General features: G+C 40.4%; 1 protein-coding gene across 1 annotated transcript in view; it reads right to left on the bottom strand.

The window, feature by feature from the left end:
• The window catches only part of NCKAP5 (NCK associated protein 5), a 474734-nt gene that overhangs the window by 2565 nt on the left and 448823 nt on the right, over nt 1-23346 (bottom strand). The gene's annotated exons all lie outside the window — the stretch shown is intronic.

The raw sequence follows: 23346 nt of genomic DNA, 5'->3' as shown, positions 1-23346 counted from the left end.
GGACTCTTGGAGACCGAGGGGGGCCAAGTTTTTTAAATATCCATTGTTAAATGAGGTGTGCTCTCCCAGTTAGGGTCATTCCTCATTTTCAGTAATAGTATTAGGCAGCAATGACTGGATCAATATACTATTGGCAATCCAAGAACAAACAGTGTTACTAGGTTTAGATGGATAGTTTAGGCTCACCCAAGAGTACAGCGCGACTAGAACCAGGAGATCCTGGGTGATTAAACACACAATTTTAACTAGTCATCAGGGTTTGTGGAAAATATGAAGGTTAAAAATACATCAGGCTTTCTTCCTGCCATTTTTATTTAACCCTAGAGATCTTGGGCAATGGGAAGACAGATTAGATAGAGGAGAGTGCTTATTTTTCATGGCTAAATATGTAAAGGGGGGGGGGGCACGAAGCCATGCCAGCTTAGATTGTGAACTTGTCAGATCTTACAGGCTTAATGTGGATGCCCAGGTTAGAACTTGGATGAGACCTTTCAGAAAACTTTAAATGACACTAGCAGTAATGTTGGTGACATAGTAGGTCAGGGACTCTTCTCTTTGGTCCAATAGTGAACGCATGCCCTGACATAGTTTAAGGGGGAATTGTATTACTGCTAGTACCATTTTTTTGGATGACACACAAAACTGTGGTCCTTACCACTGATCTCATAGTACTTTCTGAAAGAGGAGGGATGTAATCCCCAGTATTCCAGACAAATTCAAATGTTGGAAGTTACCGTGGACAGTCCACTCACTTAAAATTCCCTGTAATTTCAGTTTTCAAAGTTCTTCCCTTCCCTTAAACAATGCTGTGTACTGTTACTGACACAGAACAGATACCATATTCCAGTGTAGGCTGAATGAAGTGATCCGTATGCATACCACCTTTAAAACACTTACATAGTGCCTTTTGTCCCACAGACTAGCTAAATCTTAAATATTTTATTAAATGAACTATTGATTTCTAAATTTGAGTTACATGGCCTTTTTTTGTTTTGTTTTGTTTTTGTTTCCAACTTTCAGCTTTGCTTTGGATAAACTAAATGGGGATGTTTGGACAGAGACATGGAGGGATAAACATGAGGTTTTGGGTGAAATCCTGGATCTATTACATAAATGGCAAAACTCCCATTATTTTAATGGGGGATTTCATCCTTTATTTGCTGTCAAGAGCTAGAATGGATGTATGGACTGACTGCACATGGCTATTTCTGATACTGTATTGTACACTGTTAAAATAACAACAAAAACTCTGGCTGGGCTGAAAGATAGTGTAAGTCACAGTGGTAGACACGCAGTTAGCTGACTAGTATATTCTATGTACCTGGAACCTCAATAGCTTATAACCTTATGCAAGTACAATATAAAATAGTACATCAATATAATCACACCTTGTTAAGGTATTTAATATGGGGGGGGAGGTCACAGCAAATAAACTATACTAAATAAATTATTGGGAAGAAAGGTATCCACACCAAATTTTAACTAAAATCATTGAACCAAATAAAACTGAAGTGCCCAGCATTGAAAACTGAACATACTGCAATGGATGCTCATAATTTTAAATTTGCTACACATAAGTCTTATGTGGATATAGTTCCTACCTTTATACAAAGGGAACTAGGAAAGGTGGAAAAGATGTTTCATGTGTTCCTGACAGTTGGAACACATGTGATCAAAAGGAATGGAAGGTCATCATTCTCTCACTTAATGTTTATTACTGAAACTGAGGTAAAGGCATTTGTTTTCAGGAATAAGTTAAAGATATTTTATGATAGATGATTGCCTTTTTATATATGTATTAATGCCAAGGTCAATGGTTTCATCTGATAAAAGACAGAAGATGGGCTGGGTTTTCTTTTCTCTAACACATTACTACAATACTGTATGAGCAAAGATGTGGGAATTACTGATAGAGTTGTAATGATATGCAAAGTATTTTTTTACCTTTCCTTTCAGCTTATGCTGATGTACTGTTTCCACTTTATATAATACATAATGCCTCCCTTTTCTGGGTTTCCTTCTCCTTTGAACAGTGTTCAGTATTGCCAACCCCAAGCAGTCAGCCATCATGAGTCTGGCTCCCAAAATCATGAGACTGGATTAAACCACCCCACTCCCCTCTTTTTTTGTTTTGTTTTGTTTTGTTACAATAATACATTTTTTGTTATTTTTATTTGCCACTGGGTTTTGTGCTATTATGGTTCATGTTTACAAGCCTCATTCAGTAACCATGAGGACTAGAAACATTTTTAGAAAAGAGAGAGTGGAGATTCTCATGTAATAACATTACTCCAGAAGCTGTCTCCTAAGACAATCTTCAGATAACAGCAAGTATATAAAGGAAATGTAAATTGGGAGGTTTGGGTGTGGGAGTAGGAACAATTAAGGGAATCATACTAATGTATTAGACAAATTCATTAAGAAGAACTTCCCCCCCACAGTTTAATTTGCAAGAGAACTGTGTTTGCATATCATATTAATACGTTATGCTGACCTTGGAATAAGAAGTCATGTAATATAATTCTTAATACACGTGGGCAAAAAGTTACAATATGATATTTCCTTAATTATAATTCTGGAAGTAAACTCAATTACATATAAAACTCCCCCACACAGAAAAAATTTAAGCACAATAATTTCTGTGAGGATCTTTGCAGACACTGAACTGTTCCTGTCTTATGATAATGAAATAACTTACATATCCACTTTGTAAAGGCTAACATGCATTATTTTATTATCAAGAAAGAATCCCCTTTGTTCTTTAATAACCTATTCAGTAGTTATGGAAGGTGAATACCAGTAGGATACAAAATATAGACTATTTGGCTACAGAAAACATTATATTTCTTAGTTTTCATGGCAGCTTACAAAAGCTGCTGTATGAAACAAAAGAAAATCACAAAATAATAAATATTAGGATATGTTGATAAATTATAGACAGTCAAATTCTGTTCTCAGTTACATGCATTTAGATCTATTACTGACTTCAGTGGAGTAGAACAGGTGTAACAAGGAACAGTCTTTGGCTCAAAGATGTTAGCTTTGCTCATGTTTAAGTCATTAATTTACTAATGCATTTTTAGTGTCAGTTCTCACATGAAAGAATCAGTATCTTCTCCTGATGATAAGGGCCCTTCAGTGGGGATATCAGATATATATATAGTATCTTGGGAATTGGTAATGATATATACAGCCTTTAGAACCTGTAGCTCATTAGTTCAAATCAAATCTGGTCCAGGTCAGTAGTGACTGAAAGTCAGTACTATCAGAAACATGTCTAATTGACTATGTGAAATTAGTCAGTGGTCAACCTAACTGTCAGGGAACAAGCATTCCTATCACCACAGTTGGCGAAATAAGTAGAGGAATGGAAATGGAAACTGAACTGCATTCTTACTTAAAACATGGTGCCCTGCCAAGGCACAAGGCAGGTTCAGTGAGGAGAACTGCTGCTGACCATGCCGTACCTGTTCTGAGGTAAATGGACTGGTCTATCCTCCAAGGTGATCAACCCAGCACCTTTTCACAAGCATTACATTCACCCAGATGAAAATTCAATAGATACAGGCACAGACTGTGTCCTGAGCCAAGATACAGTCAGTACAGACGGTGTCATCAGGGAGCAACTTAAGCCTTCTTGATTCTTATGGTACCTTTGCAGCATCAAGGCTCAAGGCTCCTCTAATTAATGCCAACTGGCTATGAGCACAATGGGACCATACTACAATTGTGAATTGGTGTTGTGCAGGCATGCTGTGCCTCACCCCAGGACACCCCATATTAGTGTGTGTATGTGTGTAGGGGGGGCAACTGCCACAGAAGCTGACTTTTCCACTTTACATCAGCTGAGAGCTCCCCATGTCCACAGGAATCCTCAGCCGGCCACCACCTGAGAGTGGTATACAGTTGCCAGAGGAGGAGGAGAGAACCTAGTCCAGATACTACACACATTAATTAGGAATCAATTTACATTGATTGCAACTTACATTGCTCCTCTGCAGCATGGGGGATGGGTCACTTGCGGATTTTAACTAGTGTAAATGGTGGATTTTCTGGAACTAGAAGCCTATAAATCACGATTGAGGACTTCAGTAACTCAGCCAGAGGTTAGAGGTCTATTACAGGAGTGGGTAGGTGAGGTTCTGAGGCCTGCAATGTGCAGGAGGTCTGATTAGATGACCATGATGCTCCCTTCTGACCTTAAAGTCTATGAGTCTACATGGAGATACACTGCAGTCATGAATCAGAATACTTTTTCATTTTGGTTACATTCTAATGGGTTTAGCTAAGACCCAAAACTAATGTAATAAAATACCTTAGTGCAACAAATTAAGAAAACAAAGCTAACCTACATGCACATTTAAGTATTGGACATATACACTGAATACTTCTATTTTACTAACAAAGAATTTATGATGCACTTTCTAATTAAAAAAGTCATAGGGTCGGATTATGGCTGGGCAGTGGTGCAAGGAGCCTCTTCTCCTTGTACCCGATATGCTCAGGGACAAGCCACAATTGCAGTCCTAGTGCTAACCTGAACAGCACCAGGACTAGGGCTAGCAAACTGGGACAGGGAAGGGTGGGGTGACGGCAAAGCTATGGCTGCTGAGAAGTCATGCTGCACCCCCTTAAGGAATATGGCCGCATGCCCACTCCTACCATATACTGGTGGAGCTACCATTGTGTAATGTAGCGAGGCACTGCTTCCTAGCCAGACTGAGCCTGTAAGGTACATCTAAGACCCAAATTAGCAAGGAAAATACTGTAGTGTAAATGCATTTTGCATCCTTCTAAGTTTAGTTAAACAGTAGTTTAAGGGGCTCAGAGTCAGTTACACACTAGAATAAAATAAACCTTACTTTTGTCTCGCATGCCCTGAGCAATTTAGTTTTTAGATTATCACAAAAGTAAAAGGAACATTGCTCCAAGTGAAGTATAGCTGCAAAACACTCCTGTGTAAAAACAACTAAATTGCGATGAGAATTAAATATAGATCAACAAAATCAATACTTAATTGTATAACTCAAGGTCTTTCATTTCAGATCTAATCCCTAATAGGAGATATCAAGTATGCTTGCTTTTGATTTTTTAAAATTATTATTTAAAACTACACCACAAGGCAAAACAATTTTCTAGCTTTTTACATTTTTTAATTCCATAAGTTACTTCGCCTGTGTGTATCCAAGGTCATATTGATCTCACAGTCTGTAACTATTTATCATTTTAAATTCAGAGTTTTATCAATCTAGATGTCCCGTAGTTGTTACAATAACTGCTTTGCATTTATTATAGTTACAATAGGATTAAGCAGTAAAAGACACAGATGCACTACTGTATTTATTACAAACTACCATATTGCATGCTCCGTAGGACACCTTTAATATCTATGCAGTGTCCTCTTATAAAAAGGTGTTTTGAGGACACAGGGCTGGATTCAGATAAAAGTTACACTGGTGTAAATCAGGAGTAACTCCAGTGACATCAATGGACTCACACTACTGTAACACCATTGTAAGTGAGATCAGGTTCAGGGCCATAGCATTTTGTGTTGCAAAGCCAGGTGTGGTATGAAAAGGTTCAGTTTTGCATTGAGCTGAGGTACAGTAGTTTTCCATTAGACAGACAGACAGGGACAGAATGCAGTGGTAGTTTCTCAATAGAAAGTGAACAGTCTCCAGATCTCATTTAGCCAAATGGATGAGAACATTAGGTGGACAGGTAAAGCTCTACAGTGAAAATAGTGCTACAATCACATCCAGGAAACTACAAAGGTGAAAGTTGTAACTGCATGACCTCTGTTATATTACAGCAGAGCTAAAAATGTAATGTTTGAACTTTTTTCTCTTTAAAGCGTAACCTTAAATAATAAGTTAAGCCTTGTTCTCCCTTATATATTGTCAGAAGCTTTCATCTATTTTCTAGACTGACGGTAAAATAATTTTTGAAATAATGAATCATTTTTCTTTTTCCTGCTTGAACAGAAATCCCATGATTATTTTGCTGTAGCAGACAATGACCTTCTCAAAGGAACCCCATCAGACTTTCAAGATAAATAATAAAGAAGCCCTCTATTTCCTGACTCAAGGAAAAATTGCATTGATATGGAGTATTTGTGAAATTATTGATCTGTTCATCATTTTATGAGAAAACAATATACACTTAGGTGAAAGTAATCTACATATGGTATTATGTGTAGCTTGATGATACTGTCAACAGAACCAGAAACTTGCATGCCGTTTCTAGGATAAGGAAGTAACGTTCTACATAAATATTTAATTTTTCGTGACAAGGAGAATATTTTTGGCCCTTCTAAATTGTAAATATATTACCTAAGGGGAAATAAAGCTTATTAGCATGAGCTCTGCATGGCTCACACCTGCAGACCTGGACAAAATGGCTATTGATGAATAAATAGCTTGCTGTGGAGCTGAGAGCTGTATTATCGGTGGTTTGAATTCTTGTATGATGTGGAAGGTAAAAGACACTGCCTAGTGAATAGAGCTTTATGTGTCTAAAAACACAATTTTCATAATACGGCTAGATATATATCTGCTTTTAAGAAGGGATTAAGTAGATTCAGTTACTCAAAATGAATACTGTGCCCAGTATGATGTTGCACCTAGAAATGTAGGCATTACAACAGCAATAATTACATACCAGTATTACCCTGACAGTTTAGCAAGCAATATTATCTCTTTGGAGACTGTTTACATATAAACTAGATTAGATATTCCCAACCCTTCGTTCTCTCCTCAAAGTTTTGCCTATTTTTAGTACCCAAGATTTTCAAATTCTGAAATGTTCCTGATCAGGTAAGAAACTGGGTGTGCCAAAGTATTACGAGGATGGTTGTTTTCCCATGGCACCATATGAAGACTGAGAGGGGACGTGATAATAGTTTTCAAGTTCATGAAAGGTTGTTACAGGGAGGAGGAAGAAATAGTGTTCTCCTTAACCTCTGAAGATAGTACAATAAGCAATGGTATTAAATTGCAGCCACGGTGGTTTAGGTTGGATATTAAGAAAAACTTCCTAACTGTCAGGATAGTTAAGCACTGGAATAAATTGCCTAGGGAGATTGCGAAATCTCCATCATTGGAGATTTTTAAGAGCAAGTTAGACAAACACCTGTCAGGAATGGTTTAGATAATACTTAGTCCTGCCATGAGTGCACGGGACTGGACTAGATGACCTCTTGAGGTCCCTTCCAATTCTATGATGGCTATTGGATGCATGAACTGTACATGAACAAAGTGTGTTTGACAGTAGTCGAGGAGAGGATAATTTGAGTGGAATTTAGTAGAAAAAGATGGCAGCAACAACATAACAACAACCAGGTACTCAGACAACTGTGACCAGAGAAGTTAAAAAAGCAAAACACTGCTGCTTTCTCCAGAGAGTAAGCAAGGCCACAAACTGTCAGCAGACATAGAATCACCAATTCTGCTTCTCATGGAGGAAATCCAGTAGATAATTGCGATGCTAACTTCAATCACAGACTCATCACTAGAATTAAAGAACAAATATTTATGGTGGAAAAGGAGGCTGAATCTTCAGATTGTAGCATTTGAGAGAGTGACAATTAATACAAGACACTCAGGATAAACTTTGCATTTCAGAAATCAATTTACTATTACTCATGGAGAGAGTTAAGTAATAAAATGATTCTGATTTTCCAGTAAAGGGAAAAATTACAGTAAAATATTTCAGACTGAAAGGCCAAACTAAGTTGCTTACAGTTATCTTAATCTACAAAACCATATAAAGTTCAATACTGCCTCTGAACAGAATTAGCGTTAGCCTTACATTGCCAATGATAACCCATTGAACACCATTTTAGTGAAAACCCTGCACACTTAAGCTAAATGCTTTTACCCTTTACCTTCTTAATCAGTTTTTGTATTCAGTGTACAGTATTTAAATATCCGGGGTTCTGTTCTGTAGAGGTGCATATGCCATGAAAGCCTGTTTGTTTGGTAGTTTAAACAGGGAAGGGATAAAATGGGGATATCCTGGCTATTTAATCCAAAATCAGCGTTTGTTAAAATTGATTTCTTTTTAAAACTAGGACTTTGGTTAGAACTGAATGAGGAATGAAACTGTAAAAACTAGTTCAAACAACCAAGTTATTTTAAAAAGATAATTCACAATATGGCTCTTAAGGGGCCTGATCCTGCCACATAGATACCAATGGCAAAACTCCCACGGAATCCAATGGTAGCAGGATCAGGCACATACAACATATAATCTTTAATGACTCTCACCATGAGAGGAGTCATCTTTTCATAAGGCTGAACTGTTCTCAAATGATTTTTCATAAGCATTAGTCACACACTTGCCTGTCTTCATGTTCCACCTTTGGCTTTCTATTTATTTTGGTAATTACAAAGAAATTTCTCCCCTCACTCTCCAGTTATGTCTGAGTCCTTTATTGTCTCAGTGTTAGTAACCCAGTGTACTGATGGAAAATGGGATTCTACTGTACAATGTCTCCTTCAAGACTCAGTAGTGGAGAGTAACTGGTGGTAGGTAATGATTTTCTGCTCTAGTAACCCTCTCTTTTGGGCATCTGAACTAGATTCTCTTCATGTTAGCCTGTGAACATCCAGAGTGCACCACCTGACCCAATGGGAAAGAGGCAGAAGCAGCAGAAGTAGAAATAGCAGTTTTGGCAGCATCAGTAGCAGTCAGCACAATGAAGAGACTGTGCAGATAAAGTCCTCCTCTCCTTGCTATGAAAAGCAGCAGGTGTTTATACACTCAGGGGGACATCCCCACCCCAGTGCCTAGCACAAGTAGCTTGACTATGTTGGGAGATGTGTAGAGGGAAGAAAGAGAGCAACCTTCTTCACATGGCTGTAGAAATGATTTGTAGGAGATACTCCTTTTAAATTGCCGGAATATCTTAGGGTTGCCAACTTTCTAACTGCAGAAAACTGAACACCAATGCCCCACAACCGGCCCTGCCCCTGCTCACTCCATCCTCCCTCCCTCCCTCCCTCCCTCGCTCTTCCCCACCCTCGCTCACTTTAACCGGGCTGGGGCAGGGGTTGGAGTGCGGGAGGGGTGAAGTCTCCGGCTGGGGGTGCGGTGTCTGGGGTGGGGCTGATGATGAGGGGCTTGGGGTGCAGGAGGAGGCTCCCAGCTGGGGTGAGGGGTTCAGAGTGTGGGAAGGGGCTCAGGGCTGGGGCAGGGATTTGGGGTGTGCAAGGGGGTACAGGCTCTGGGATGGGGGGTGCGGGCTCCTGGGTGAGACCAGAAATGAAGGGTTCAGGGTGTGGAAGGGGTGTTCAGGGTGCAGAAGGGGGCTCAGGGCCAGGGTAGGAGGTTGGGGTGTGGGAGGGGGTTAAGGCTCTGGGTGGCACTTACCTCAGGCGGCTCCCAGGAAGTGGCCACATGTCTCTCTGGCTCCTTGGCGGAGGCGTGGCCCGGGGGCTCTGCATGCCTACAGGCACTGACCCCGCAGCTCCCACTGTCTGCAGTTCCTGGCCAGTGGGAACTGTGGAGCCAGCGCTTGGGGCGGGGGCAGCACACGGAGCCCCCCTGGTCGCGCCTCCACTTAGGAGCCAGAGCGACATGCTGGCCACTTCCCAGGAACTTGAGACAGAGCCTGCCAGTGCTGCCAACACGGCTTTTAACGGCCCAGTCAGCAGTGCTGACCAGAGCTGCCAGGGTCCCTTTTTGACTGGGTGTTCCGGCCGAAAACCAGACACTTGGCAACCCTAGGGACAGCCTCTAAGGCCCTTGCATGCTCTCTGTGTAAGGGGGCTGGGGGAGGGAACACAGGATCTGCCCATATCCACCAGTTCACCCTACTTCATTTCCAAACACCCTCTTGTGTACTGCTGCACAGGAAGCCTCTGCATAATGAGACTCCATGTCATACAGGCAGCATGCATATACAGCATGGCTCCCCTAAAAAATCCTACCTTCCTTGGGCAACAGAATTACACTGGTTTCACTGCCAGCAGGCCCTTCACACCTGCACTTGTGGAAGCAGGATTTGCCAGTAAACACTACCAAGTCAAAATTAAGAGGCTTTTTGTGGGGGTTGTTCATAGGAGCAAGAATCTCCTCACTTCCCCTCCATCTCAAGTTTTAAAGTTACAATGTGCAGGTAAAGTGATTATATGGAGAATTTGCATATTCATGGTTCCATTGGCCAGGCTCCCATATCTCCCCAAACTGGCTACACCTGTCTCCCCCCCCCTGCGCAAAACCTCAATGGAGGTGTATCCCCCGCCCCCCCCAGCATATGCACTCTATTTATAACTTGTTCTGACCTGTGCAATGGAAAGGCAACATTGAGGAGAGATTAATAAGACTGGGACTTTTCAGCCTGGAAAAGAGAAAACTAAGGGGGGATATGTTAGAGGTCTATAAAATCATGAACTGGTGAGTAGAAAGTAAATGAGGAAGTCAAGTATCAGGGGGTAGCCATGTTAGTCTGTATCCACAAAAACAACAAGGAGTCCGGTGGCACCTTAAAGACTACCAGATTTATTTGGGCATAAGCTTTCCTGGGTAAAAAAACCACTTCTTCAGATGACTGGAACCAAACAAAAACAGGAATCACACTGTCCATATTGAAACCTATGCTTCATCAGCAGTCAAACCCTGTACATAAGTATATTTCACATACACTTTTTTTAATTCCCTGCAACCAATTTACTTGTCCTATAGCCCAGAAAATTTGTGGGAAGGGAGGGGCAGAAGCCACAGAGGCACACACAAAAACCAGAACAGTCAAGGCTGGAAAAAACTCCACCAGATTTAAGTAAGGGGAGAAATTACTCTTTCACTTTTTAAAGTATATTTCAGTCTAGCTGGTTGTGTCAATAAAGAGCTCATAGTATACCAGCTAGAAAATAAATGTTATGAAGGATGTTCCATTTTATGTGGTTTGAATTTGATTAGTGATTAGTCTTGGTGGTTTAAGCCACATGGGAACAATAATCAAGCTTTCTCTACTGCAGCTCCGTAACAACTGGAAAACACTCTGCTGGCTCATGTCCCATACTATGATAGGATATTAACCTAAAATCTAATTAATCTATGAATGAATTATGGCTCTAGAAATACACTGCATTATAATCAATTTTAAGTGAGATCTTAACAGAAGATAAGATGAAGAAAAAGCTGTAAAATTACCACAGGTTGATAAATTCTGTTTACTATGTCTGATGATTTTTAGGGGGATAATTTTACAATCCATCAAACTTTTGACAGTTCAAAAGTCACACTGCCAAACGTATGCAGTAAATTAATTTTTAAATTTACATATTTATTAAATATCTTATTGAAAACAGCATGAAGTAAGTCCGGTTTGAATAATAAAATAACTTGTTATTCTACTGGAAGCAAACAAAAAACCCACAACCCTCCTATTGAAAAAGACTTCATACTCAGGCAATAATCATATAAATCTCTATCTGAATTAGGTAAGTAAAACAATGTATTATTAAGTCACTCACCAAAATTTACACTAAGGATTATGACACTGATGAAAAACAATCAAGCCAAGAAAATTCATAATTTAAATGCCAAGAAATTCATGGTTAAGATTGAAATTTGCCATAAGCGTGTGTTTCTCATCTTGGGCCTGGGCTCCATTAGTGGGGCCAGACAAGTCTGGGAGGGTGTGGGGAACTGCACCCACTCTGACTTGGCACTGTAAACATGCTGTGGGGAGCTCCTTGGAACCCATCTTCCCTCCCCGCACCTGCAGGAACCCTGAATGACATTGCCACAGAAGCATCTTAAGTGTATAGTGGTACTGGTTCAGGAAGTAGCTCACTTACCCAAGGTTTGGTTTTGCACTCACAACACCAGAGAGCTCAGCTGCAAAAGCATGTGGTCCAGCCTCATTCTGGACACCTCCCACCAGAAGCAGAATGAGAACCATGTAACTTGATGAAGAATGAGGAAAGGGGCATAGGGATCAATTAGGTGAGAGGAATGAAAAAAAGGAAAAAAACCCTTTGAAATAAAAAAAAAAAAGAGAGAGAAATAATTGGGGGGGGAGAGAGGGAGGAGAGGGTAAAGAATGTGTTGGGGAGAGAGAGTAAAGAGCAACAAACCTTGCCACTGTGGTCGGGTATGGCACAAGAGGTTACGAAAGAGGAGGGTAACAACCCACCGATCTGTCACAAACTGGCAAAGAGGGGAGCTCCAAAAAAGGTGGACAGGGAACCATTCTGATATGTTTTCCTAGGCGCACTGGAAACAGCAGAGACCAGTCAAGGAGAGTTCCTGGCAGGAGCCACATTTCAGCCTTATCTATAAATCATTGTTGCTTTAATGATTTTCTGTTACAACTTTGACATGTCCTGGACTCCCACTGCTGTTTCTCCTGTGTTATGTCCCACTGATACGCTGCTGAAATCAATGGAATGTCAGTAATGCCTGTCTTGATGTCCCCTTGATTTCCTTTTCTCGGTATCATCTCCATGCCTTTTCTCACGCAACAAAACCCCTTTCCAAACCTGGTCCACCAAGTCATTATCTTCTACTCATTCCAATCTCCCCTAAACAATCATTTCTTCCAGGCCCTCTACAACAGGTGATTTGATCTAAACAGACAAAACCAAGTTTCACTTGAGAGGAACCGTTCAGGTGTGCATGCATTGTAACCACGTCACCATAACCCTTGTGGTTCCTTCCCCAATCCCTATTCTCATTAGCTGCTCTCACTCACAGTATCATCTCCAATATTAGAATGTAAAATGCTTGGGTCAGGGAGCATGTCTTTTTATTTAACCTATACAGTATCTAGCACATCTCTGGATGATAAGGCGTACTTTATGCATGGTGCAGAAGAGAAGCAATGTGTTTCTGGACTCCTTGCACATAGCAGTCCAGTAGAAAAATGCCATGTATTTGTGGTGGCGCTGGTTAGGCTAGTAACTGAGTAGTGTAGTCTGTGGCCTAAAATACATCTGGGCGGACACAAATATAGATCATAGAGTAATCTAATATTTGCCATGCAACTCAAGGATCCAGTCTTGGGATGTGTGACTCATCTGGCTTACTCCACAGGGAAATGACAGAGACAAGAAGAGACATGCAGGAAATAGGTGAGTCATGTCAGACACAAAACCAAATGGTAGAAGACACCCTTCACCCCCTGCTGTAGAGAATCATCACAGAGAAACATCAGTAGGAATAAGCAGAGCATTTTGGCACCGAGAAGTGGACTGCAGGTTACATAGCTAGAAAGCTACCATAGCTAAAATAGCTGTTAGATGTTGCATGTGACACACTCACTGAGGGGAACCTTGTGAAGTTTCTTGTCCTCTCTGTGGGTTTTCTCCAGTGACAGAATGATGCAACTCATAGTGTGTGTATTTAGTGATGCGTAATTGGTGGGGTGGCCTGACATTGCAGTGAACGTGTAGGAGAAATATGTTAAAGATTTTTTGTCTTGTCTTATGTATTATAGAAATGTTACCACATTATTAATTCTGTAAACTGTTCTGAAAGGTGTTATATGCCTCATATTCCTGTATATAAAATAAAGATTACATTATTGTTATTATAAAAGGCCACTAGGAGGACTAAAATACAACTGGAATATGTGCACACATACCATAGCCTATGCATCAATTTTGTTGAGTGATCAGATACTGTGCCAGATGATGCACAACAACAAACCCATTGGGAAATAATAAAAAGCAGTAACTAAGTTACATTAGGATTATTAACAGTTTGAAAAGTTTTGTTGAAAAACAAAACAAATCTATGTTTAATATATATTGGAGCCTAAGTAAATCTTTAAAATATTAACATGTTCCATGTTTTGAACCAATCAAACAGTTATGCGGATTTAATTAAAATTGCCCCAGTGCGCAGACACTGCAATGAGATCAGCGCAGCAGGACTCCCGAGATGGCATGAAGCCCCACTGAAATATGTAGGGCTCTGTGGATGCTACCATAAAATTAACTAATAATAATAATGATTATATACTTAGCACTGCTATAGCAACTTTTCTCTGAGCACCTCAAAGCACTCTATAAACATTCATGAATTCAACCCCAGTTACACCAGGGAGGTATTATTTTTATCCTTAGCTTTACTGATGGGGAAAGTGAGGCAACAAGAGATTAAGTGATTTGTCCAATATGTCACCCAAAAAGCCAGCAGCAGAACTGGGAGTAAAACCCTACTCTCCTGATTCCACAGTGCTGTGCTTTAACTACTAGCCCATGTAGAAAATATTAGAGAATTTTTCTCCTTCAGCCAGGAAATTCCCTATACAGACGTTAAGGACTGGATTGTACTCCTCACTAGAAGAGATCCTGAACTGCTATGTCAGAACAGCAGACCTACAAATCTGATCCAAAATCTATTGAAGCTAATTGCATAGTTTCCATTGACTTTGGTGAACTTTGGATCAGGCCCTTGGTGGCTTAGAGATATAAATAGGTTAATTTACCCAACTCCCCTAGAAACAAAATTTTGAGCTGCAAACAAAAGCTAAAAAACACCAAATGGGATGCCATCTGCTGCAATGAACAGAACATGACCAGTTCCCAATGCTTGAGATTCTTTCAAAATAAAGTTTGAAATGGTTTTTGTTACACTCCCGACTGCTTCACAAAAGTTGACGTAACTCAGGTTAGCAAACGCTGGTGTCACCAGCAACCATAAGCCAGACTCTGATATATCATTTGGAGCTGTCCACATTTTAATCTTATTGGTCTGCCCTGTGTAAAGGTTTGGACATTTTCTACACACACGCTAGGTACCGGGGTCTGTGGGGCCAATTACTGTCCCTGAGCATTTACGGCTGTTGGTTATCCAGTAACTGATCCAAGTCCTCCAATTTGGCAAACAACTCAGATTCCTTTCCCCTTTTCCCCACAGGCTGGGAAGCCATTCCAGGATCACTACTGTAGCCCTGCCTGAGTCTGCAGCATTTTCCCCAGCCTGCCTTAAGGCACCCCAGTCTGAAGACAGTGTTGGAAGACATGTGGATCTGCTCCCCACACAACTTGCACAGGGGCACAAAAGCCCTACAGAGCTGAGGTGTGAGCCACCCAAGTTGCCTGCACCATTGCATGGCTCCACCAAAGCACCAATTCTGCCCCCTTTCTGCCCCACAGAGGAAGAAGCATAATTTTCACCATGGAGCAATAGAGCAGACTATAAGTTATGCCTTCATATTTTAAGTTTCTCCCTAACAGACACCACCACCAGCCCTGCCCCAAATGATAGAAGTAATCATTAACTAACAGCGTTTCGGTCCTTATGAGATAGCTGGAACAGACCATCATACTCCATGTTACTCAGCTATTTTGGATGGTTACTACTGCTCTTTGACTTACTACCCTGCCCCAGTATTGCTTCTATTTCACTATTGTATTACTAAAACCCAGCATATGCTGGCACAGTACAGATTCCCTTTTTGTACCTAACATTTATAGGAGTACGCGATTGGTAACATTGGAGTCTTTAGTGCTACTATTTGGTGTGGCAGGTTTTCAGTGTCCCGAGAAAAAAAAAGAGAGGACATTTAATATAAAAAAAGCCTGTAAATGACAGATCTGGTTCTGGCCTTTGCTGGTTGCCAGTGTTATAACGGTAATGGAAAATGCAATAAAAATTAGCTTCAAATTAACAGGAGTTTTATTATGATACAACTTTTTGTGTAGAATCATAGGTTCTCATTCAAAAATGCAGTATTTAGCCCTCCTTTTGGAGAAATCATAGAAAAATGCCTTTTGAGGCTTCTGTGATGTCACTCACACTACCCCAGTACAAGAGTTAGACATTATAGGTTAAATTATAGGTTAAATAAATCCATAAATCCATATTTGGGCACGTAAACAAGAGACCTGATTTTCAGAGGAGCTGAATATGTAGAACTCTCTCGGATGTCACTAAAAGCTGCAAGCTTTCAGCACTTCTGAAAATCAAGGCACTTGTTTAAATGCCTAAACATGAGCTTAGGTGCCTAACATTAAGAACCCAAGCTTGAAAAAACTGGCCTACGTTTTACTGATGAGGGCCCATGAACAGGACACTACAGTTAGGCTTCGCAGTGTAAAATAACTCTTGCAAAAATGACCATGAACAAAGTACGTTATGCTTATTTGGTTCTACTCATCAGTGTCTTGCATTTCATATCCATTTTGTAGCTTTGTGCATGTGTAACCTCCGCCTCTCCGACCGCCACACCTGCTAACTTTGCTGTAGATACAGTGTCTCAGTGAAGTTTAAACACTTCTGCCATAAAAAGTCATGTACTATTAATGCATGGTTAACATTTTAATTTTAAAATACTTTGCAATATAATTTATTCATATTTAATTTCCTCATTGCCACCCACTTGTCTTTTATTCGACATCCAGTGAAATCATTTGAGGCCTTGTTTTACAGTGTGCCTAATAGTGTATTTAATTTTACAGACAAGATGAGTTCATGTTTAACAGGATATCAGAGGGATCACTTTTAAATGCATAACAGTTATTCAAATAATTCTTCAAATAACCACCTGGTTTCTTGTTTACTAAGAATAACATTAGAGTAGTTAAAAAAATCCTTGAGGCTATAGGCATTTTATAATGTCGAGAAGTTTTAGCAACCTCTATTAATGATCAAGCAAAGAATGGAGTAATCCACGGAAGAAGGCAGCACTTGGAACTGAGATGTCAGGATGCCTCTCAGTGATGAATGGAGGGCAGTTCAGGCTGGGAGGACTCAGATATGTGCCACTACAGTTTACATCACTCTTCTGAGCCTTTCTGTTGGTTTATTATACTAGATACAAATATTGCTTTTCATGAGTACAGCATGGTGGACTGAAATCCAAATGCCAAGGTCTTAAAAAATTTGTTAGAAGACAAATATTTTATTTTGGGGCCTGGGCCAATCAAAAATTAAGAGGATGGGTTCACAAAAAATCCTTACTTCCAATTCCCTAATTAAAACCAGTGTACTTATAGTGGCATTTTCTCCTACCTCCACCCGCAGGACATAATCAGTCTTTTTGTCAGGTTGTATAAAACTTCGCAGATGACTTTTCATTTAAATAAAAGTTGAAACTTTTGGGAGATGAAACACAGCAGACTTAGTAAATGGCTGGACTGGAGCAGACTATAAGATAAAAAACAGGCTTCAAAAAGATTTTAACATGTAATTTTAAAATGATATTAGCAAGAACTTTCTGTCCTCTTTAAAAAAAAAAAAAGGTGATGGAACATTTTTTCCTGTCTACATATAAAAAGGAAAAGAAAGAAGCAGGCTACAGGGCCCTACTAAAAAAAGAAACGGCTTGGCAGTACATTTTGTATGCAGTGCATAGCTCCTATTAATGTGAGCTACGAAACTTATTTCTCATGCATCGTGCTGAGAACATAACTCTGATATTAAAATATCAGTCATTTCCTGCCCCTCCCTCCATGATATTCAATTGCTTTTATGCAAAGCATATCACTGTTATAGATGGTGGAGGCAAATTTCAGCTGGAAAAACAATTCACAAAAATGCTGTCCTATTATTCATCTCATTTAACTTTGCTAATCAGATGCTCCTTTTGAGTCAAAATATTTTCCAGACTCACATAACAAAGAGCTCTTTTGAACATCTCTCTGCCCCTACTCCTCTTATCATGAATTGAGTCAACTCAGTGTTTATTGTATTCAATTTATTTTTTATCTGTTTCTTTTATTACTAATAACATTTCCACCATTATAACAATTACACTCTTACAAACCTCCTAATAATATTTGTCATTTGTTGCTGTTAATGTCTACTGAATTCCATGTTGGATTATTGTATTAAATTATAATATTCCAATTCATGGCAACAATATGAAAGCAAAGGGAAATAAAACCCAAAGCTTCATTTCCAAAGTTGCAAGATTGAAGAGTGTAAGATGACAAATGGCAGAAACATTATTGCACTTTGAGCCATGGTGCAAATCGCAATAGCTACATCTGTCAAGTTTTTTGACAAATGGCTTAGAATGTTCTCCAATTAAGGGAATCAGCTAGCAAATTATATTTTTATTCAGTGTATGCTCTTGGTTCTAGCTATCTGTTGACTGAAGGATCTATCTGCTTATGCCTACTCATCATGGAATCTATTTAATTCTTAAATATTCTTCAGTTATATAGGGAAATAAACATTTACTATCACTAACAGACATGTGCTGCATCTCTAAGGACTCCAAAATGATATGAGCGCCAAAACATTTTATATTTGGACCGATGCAAGATACAGTTATATAACTTGTATACACCAAAAGTACCATGGTTGTGTGATTCAAATAGTTTTTAAAAATGCTCCTCAGGTGGGCAAAGAATGTAAATTAAGACCAGTGGGGGTCTGGGCTGCAATAGACAAAATAGGGAATGTCTCTGATCCAGTGGGTAAGTTTTCCTTAGTCGAAAAGGGCCAGATTCTCTCACCCTTACAGAGAGGAAAGGCTAAGAGCTCAGTGAGTAGTTCCATTGAAATCAACAGGGCATCTTATGGAGTAAGACATTGCTCAGTGTGAGTAAGGGTGGCAGAATGAGGCTTACAGGAAAGAGAGGGCCTGAGTCTCCTCTCCATTACACCAGCATAGGACAGGAGTAACTGCTGAAATCCATGGACTACAGCAGTGTAAAATGGATGTAAAATGAGAGAAGAATCCGGCCCAGGATATTTTTCAACCGTTCAGCCAGCCCTGTCAAGTTCTAGGCCCTCTTACACACACCTACATCCCATTTGTTTTCAGCCTTCCCATAAACACCCACCACCTGTATTCTTTTGTTAGGCCTCCCTCCCACCCCTCTACACTCCCATTTCCTGTTCTTTACCCTTCCGTCAACATGGCAACAAAGACAATTCTTATTTAGGAACACATATATGACGAAATATCAAAGGGAGAAGAAAAAAGAAGGGTGACATCCTCAGCCCCGCTCCAGTCCTTTTATGCCATCTACAAGGGCTGGAGTGGGGTAAAGGACTCAAAAAGCCTCTTATCTGGACTGGGTAAAATTCCCCAAGTGCAGGAGTTGAGGAGACAGCTCTAAGGCTTCCCCCAAGGATCCTCTTGCAAGCCCCTGACAGAAGGACTGTGCCCTGGGCGGGGCCGCAGCATTCAGTGCTGAAGCTCAGGGTAGCCCAAAGAAATGGCCATTATTTAGGCAGGGCCACACACAGCACAGGCACAGCAAACAATCTCACCCTAATGGTTAAAGCACATTCCAGCTGTGGTGGTGTGAATTGTTTGGAGATTTGCTCTGAGTAGGATTAGATGGTACCCTGGCAAAAATGCCTGAGTCCCATCTATACCACGGTCTCCACCTGTGGAAAACCACAGGTTCCAGTTTTCCTAATTTAGACAGAGCCTTTCATTTCCTCTGCCTCTTCTCTCAGTTAACAAAGAAATTAAGTTCTCAGTTGTCCAACCTTGCTCTGTTATTTCACTCTCCACAACTAAGCAGGGAGACACCTGTCTGCCTGCTGGTCACACCCGCTTCAGATAATCCAAACCTCCTCTTACCCCTCACCAACTCCTCAACTGTTTCAGAGCAATCTAGCAATCCTTGGATGAAAAACATTTGGTTTGCTCAAAGTAAAACGCCACCTACCACTCCAACCTTATATGGGGACAGGTACATTGGAGCAAATATAAAATAAAGAGGACATTTATACAGCATGGAGGGCCAGTCAAAGCAGTGACACTCTATTGAAAATGCCAGAGTTCTGTCTACACTATGGCCTCCATTATGGCTGCCACTGCTGTGGAGGATTACAGGATTACCTCTGAAAGTCTCTGGACACAGAGCTCTACACTAGCTGCTAGAGAACTAGGTTGCAGCAACAGTTTTTTTTTCTGTTGGACCCTATGCTTGTAAAAAATCTTTTGTTTCTTTCTATTATAACTGGTCCCCTCTAAGATCTTAATTAAGCCTTGGAGAAAAAGCTTGTTTGGTGATGGGTTTTTGTTGCTGTACCTTTCTATCTATTGGATAGATGATGGCAAATTATTCCAATGGTTAATTACCCTCATGGTTAAAAATTCACACCTAATTTACAGTCTGATTTTATCTGATTTCAACTTCCAGCCATTGGATCATAGTACACCTTTTTCGGCTAGGCAGAAGAGCCTATTTTTAAATAGTTATTACCCATTTAGGTATATGCAAAACTGTAATCAAGTCACCTCTTTACTTTTCTTTGTTAAACTAAACAGATTGAGCTCCTCGAGTCTATTACTATAAGGCATGTTTTATAATCCTTTAATCATTCTTATGGCTCTTCTCTGAACCCTCTCCAATTTGTCAACATCCTCTTCAAATTGTTGACACCAGAACTGGACACAGTATTCCAGCAGCAGTCATACCAGTGTCAAATACAAAGTAAAATAACTCCTTCACTCTATTTAAGATTCCCATTTATGCATCGAAGGATCACATTAGCCCTTTTGGCCACAGCGTCTCACTGGGAGCTCACGTTCAGCTGATTATACAGCATAACTCCCAAATCTTTTTCAGAGTCACTGCTTCCAGGACAGAGTCCCGCATCCTATAATTATGGACTACATTCTTAGACTACATTTACATTTACCTATATTAAAACACATATTGTTTTGCTTATGCCCTGCTTACCAAGAGGTCCATATTGCTCTGTATCAATGACCTGTCCCCTTAATTATTTACCACTCTGTCAATTTTTGGGTCATCTGTCATCTTTATCCTTTTTAGTTTTCTTCCAGCTCATTAATAAAAATGTTAAATGGCATATGGCCAAGAACTGATCAATGAGAGCCCACACTAGAAATACACCCATTTAGTGATGATTCCCCATTTACAATTAAATGTTGAGACCTATCAGTAAGCCAGTTTTTACTCCATTTCATGTGTGCAAAGTTAATTTATATCTTTCTAGTTTTTAATCAAAATGTCACATAGTACCAAATCAAACGCCTTACCAAAACTATTACCTTTATCAACCTAATTTGTAATCTCATAAAAAAAAGATATTAAGTTAGCTTGATAGGATCTTTTTCCATAAACATGTTGATTTGCCTTAATTATATTATCTTCCTTTAATTATTTATAAATCAAGTACCATATCAGGTGCTCCATTATTTTATCCATGATCAAGGACAGGCTGACAGGCTTATAAGTACCCAGGTCATTGAAGTTACCCTTTTAAAATATTGGCACAACATTCGCTTTCTTCCAGCCTTCTGGAACTTCCCCAATGCTCCAAGACTTATTGAAAATCAACATTAAGTGAGCTCTCAGTCAGCTCTGACATCTTGGATGTAAGATTATCTAGAGCTGCTGATTTCAAAATGTTTAACTTTAGTAGCTGCTGTTTAACATTCCCCTGAAATACTACTGGAATGGAAAGAGTGTTATCAAATGATATGATTACATTATCTGTTTTTCCCAAATATAGTATAAACCTTTATTCAAAACGTCTGCTTTTTCTGCATTATTATAGATAATTCTACAATTTCAAGCTAGTAATGGACCAGTGTAATTGTTAATACACTTAAAAAACCTCTTTCCTATAGTTCTTAATTCTGCTGACCATAATTTCTCCTTCTGTCCCTTTGCTTCCCTTATCACTTTTCTACAATTCCTACCTTCTGACTTATACTCATTACAATCAACTTCCCCTTTCTTCTATTTATTTTATATTATTGTTTTATAGCGGTCTTCACTTCCCCTCTAAACCACATTTTTTTAAACCAATATGTCTTTCTTCCTCAATTGTGGCCTTTGAGGAACACACAAGTGTTCTTAAAAATATCTTAAGTGGTTTCTGGATCTGATTAGGGATAAAAGACTCAGTAGCATAGGAGGGATATTGAAATGGGAACTCACCCCATGAAACATGTGAGATGTCGAATTTGTTGATGTCTAGAGAGCTCCTAATTTATTTCTAATTTAATGTTTCTTCATTTTCAAACAAATCAAACTTGAGGCTAGATGATATATTTTTTAATTCTGCAGTACTTCGATGGGTGGTACAATAAAGTCCATTATTTTATTGGATCATGCTCCTGTGGTTTTTTCATTGAAATTGTCACTCTTATGAGACTCCCAGGACAGTCGATTTCAACATTAAATTATGTAATTATCCAGACTCTATTGTTCTTTGATGGAACAAATATTGCATTATTCATCTGAGATTCTCAACACACTCATTAAACATAAATTACACCTCAGGGCTTGTCTATACTTACGCGCTGGTTCGGCGGCAGGCAATCGAACTTCTGGGTTTGATTTATCGCGTCTTGTCTGGACGTGATAAATCGAACCCAGAAGTGCTCCCCGTCGACTCCGGTAATCCTGCTTGGCGCGAGGAGTACGCGGAGTCAACGGGGGAGCCTGCCTGCCGCGTCTGGACCGCGGTAAGTTCGAACTAAGGTACGTCAACTTCAGCTACGTTATTCACGTAGCTGAAGTTGCGTACCTTAGTTCGAATTGGGGGGTTAGTGTAGACCAGGCCTCAGACTCTCCAGTGAGGTAAGTAACTGAAATTATACCCATTTTATTAAGTAGAAGCACATATAGATTAAGTGACCTGACTAAGATGACATATGTGTGACAATGGCAAAGACAATGATAAAATCATCAGATAAGCGCCAAGACTGAAATTAAACTACATTTTTGTAAGCCTACTTTTGGCTGTGATGAACCAAATTACCATTATAAGACATTACAGGCCCGATGTTCTCATTGGGTTCCAGAGGAGGAGCTTGGGCTGCAAATGGCCAGAGAAGTAAAGTCTGCCTGGGCAGGGCCAGCACTAGCTGCACAAGCTGCTTGCAAATACAGCTTCAAAGGTGCATCTGGAGGCAGTAGGGGCTGCTAAGAAAGTGAACAGGCCTAGATGGAAAGAGCCAGGGTACCTGGGAAATGTGATGATTAAATGCAGTCTCCACCAATAGACTCCGATGGATCCCTGGCTAGAACTTAAAGCTACTACCCCTGGAGGGCTGCTAGGGCAGGGAACCATGGTACCAGGGCTGGCTCTAGTTTTTTTGCCACCACAGGCAAAACAAAACAAAAAAAAAAACGGCAGCCGCAGGGAGCGCGTGGAGGGCGGTCAAGGCGGCTCGCAGGGGAATGAAAGGCAGCACCCATCCGTTCCCTCCGCCCATGGCTCGCAGCTGGGCGAGAGGGGCTCCCCCCTCCAGCCTTGGTGTTCCTCTCCCGGCCTGGCAGACTCCGAGGGGGCCGACACAGGCAGCGCTGGCTGGGGTCTGTGACCTCCACGCGGGGCCAGCATTGTAGCGGGGCTTGGCACAGTGCAAACGGCGCCGGGATTAGTGGGGCCCGCCCCTCCGTGCTGCCCCAGAACCCTCCCTCCCTCCGGTGCCTGCCG

This window comes from Malaclemys terrapin, chromosome 11, assembly GCF_027887155.1.
Source record: "Malaclemys terrapin pileata isolate rMalTer1 chromosome 11, rMalTer1.hap1, whole genome shotgun sequence".
Classification (NCBI taxonomy): domain Eukaryota; kingdom Metazoa; phylum Chordata; order Testudines; family Emydidae; genus Malaclemys; species Malaclemys terrapin.
Note: the sequence above shows the minus strand (reverse complement) of the source record. Positions and strands in the feature narration are given on the sequence as shown.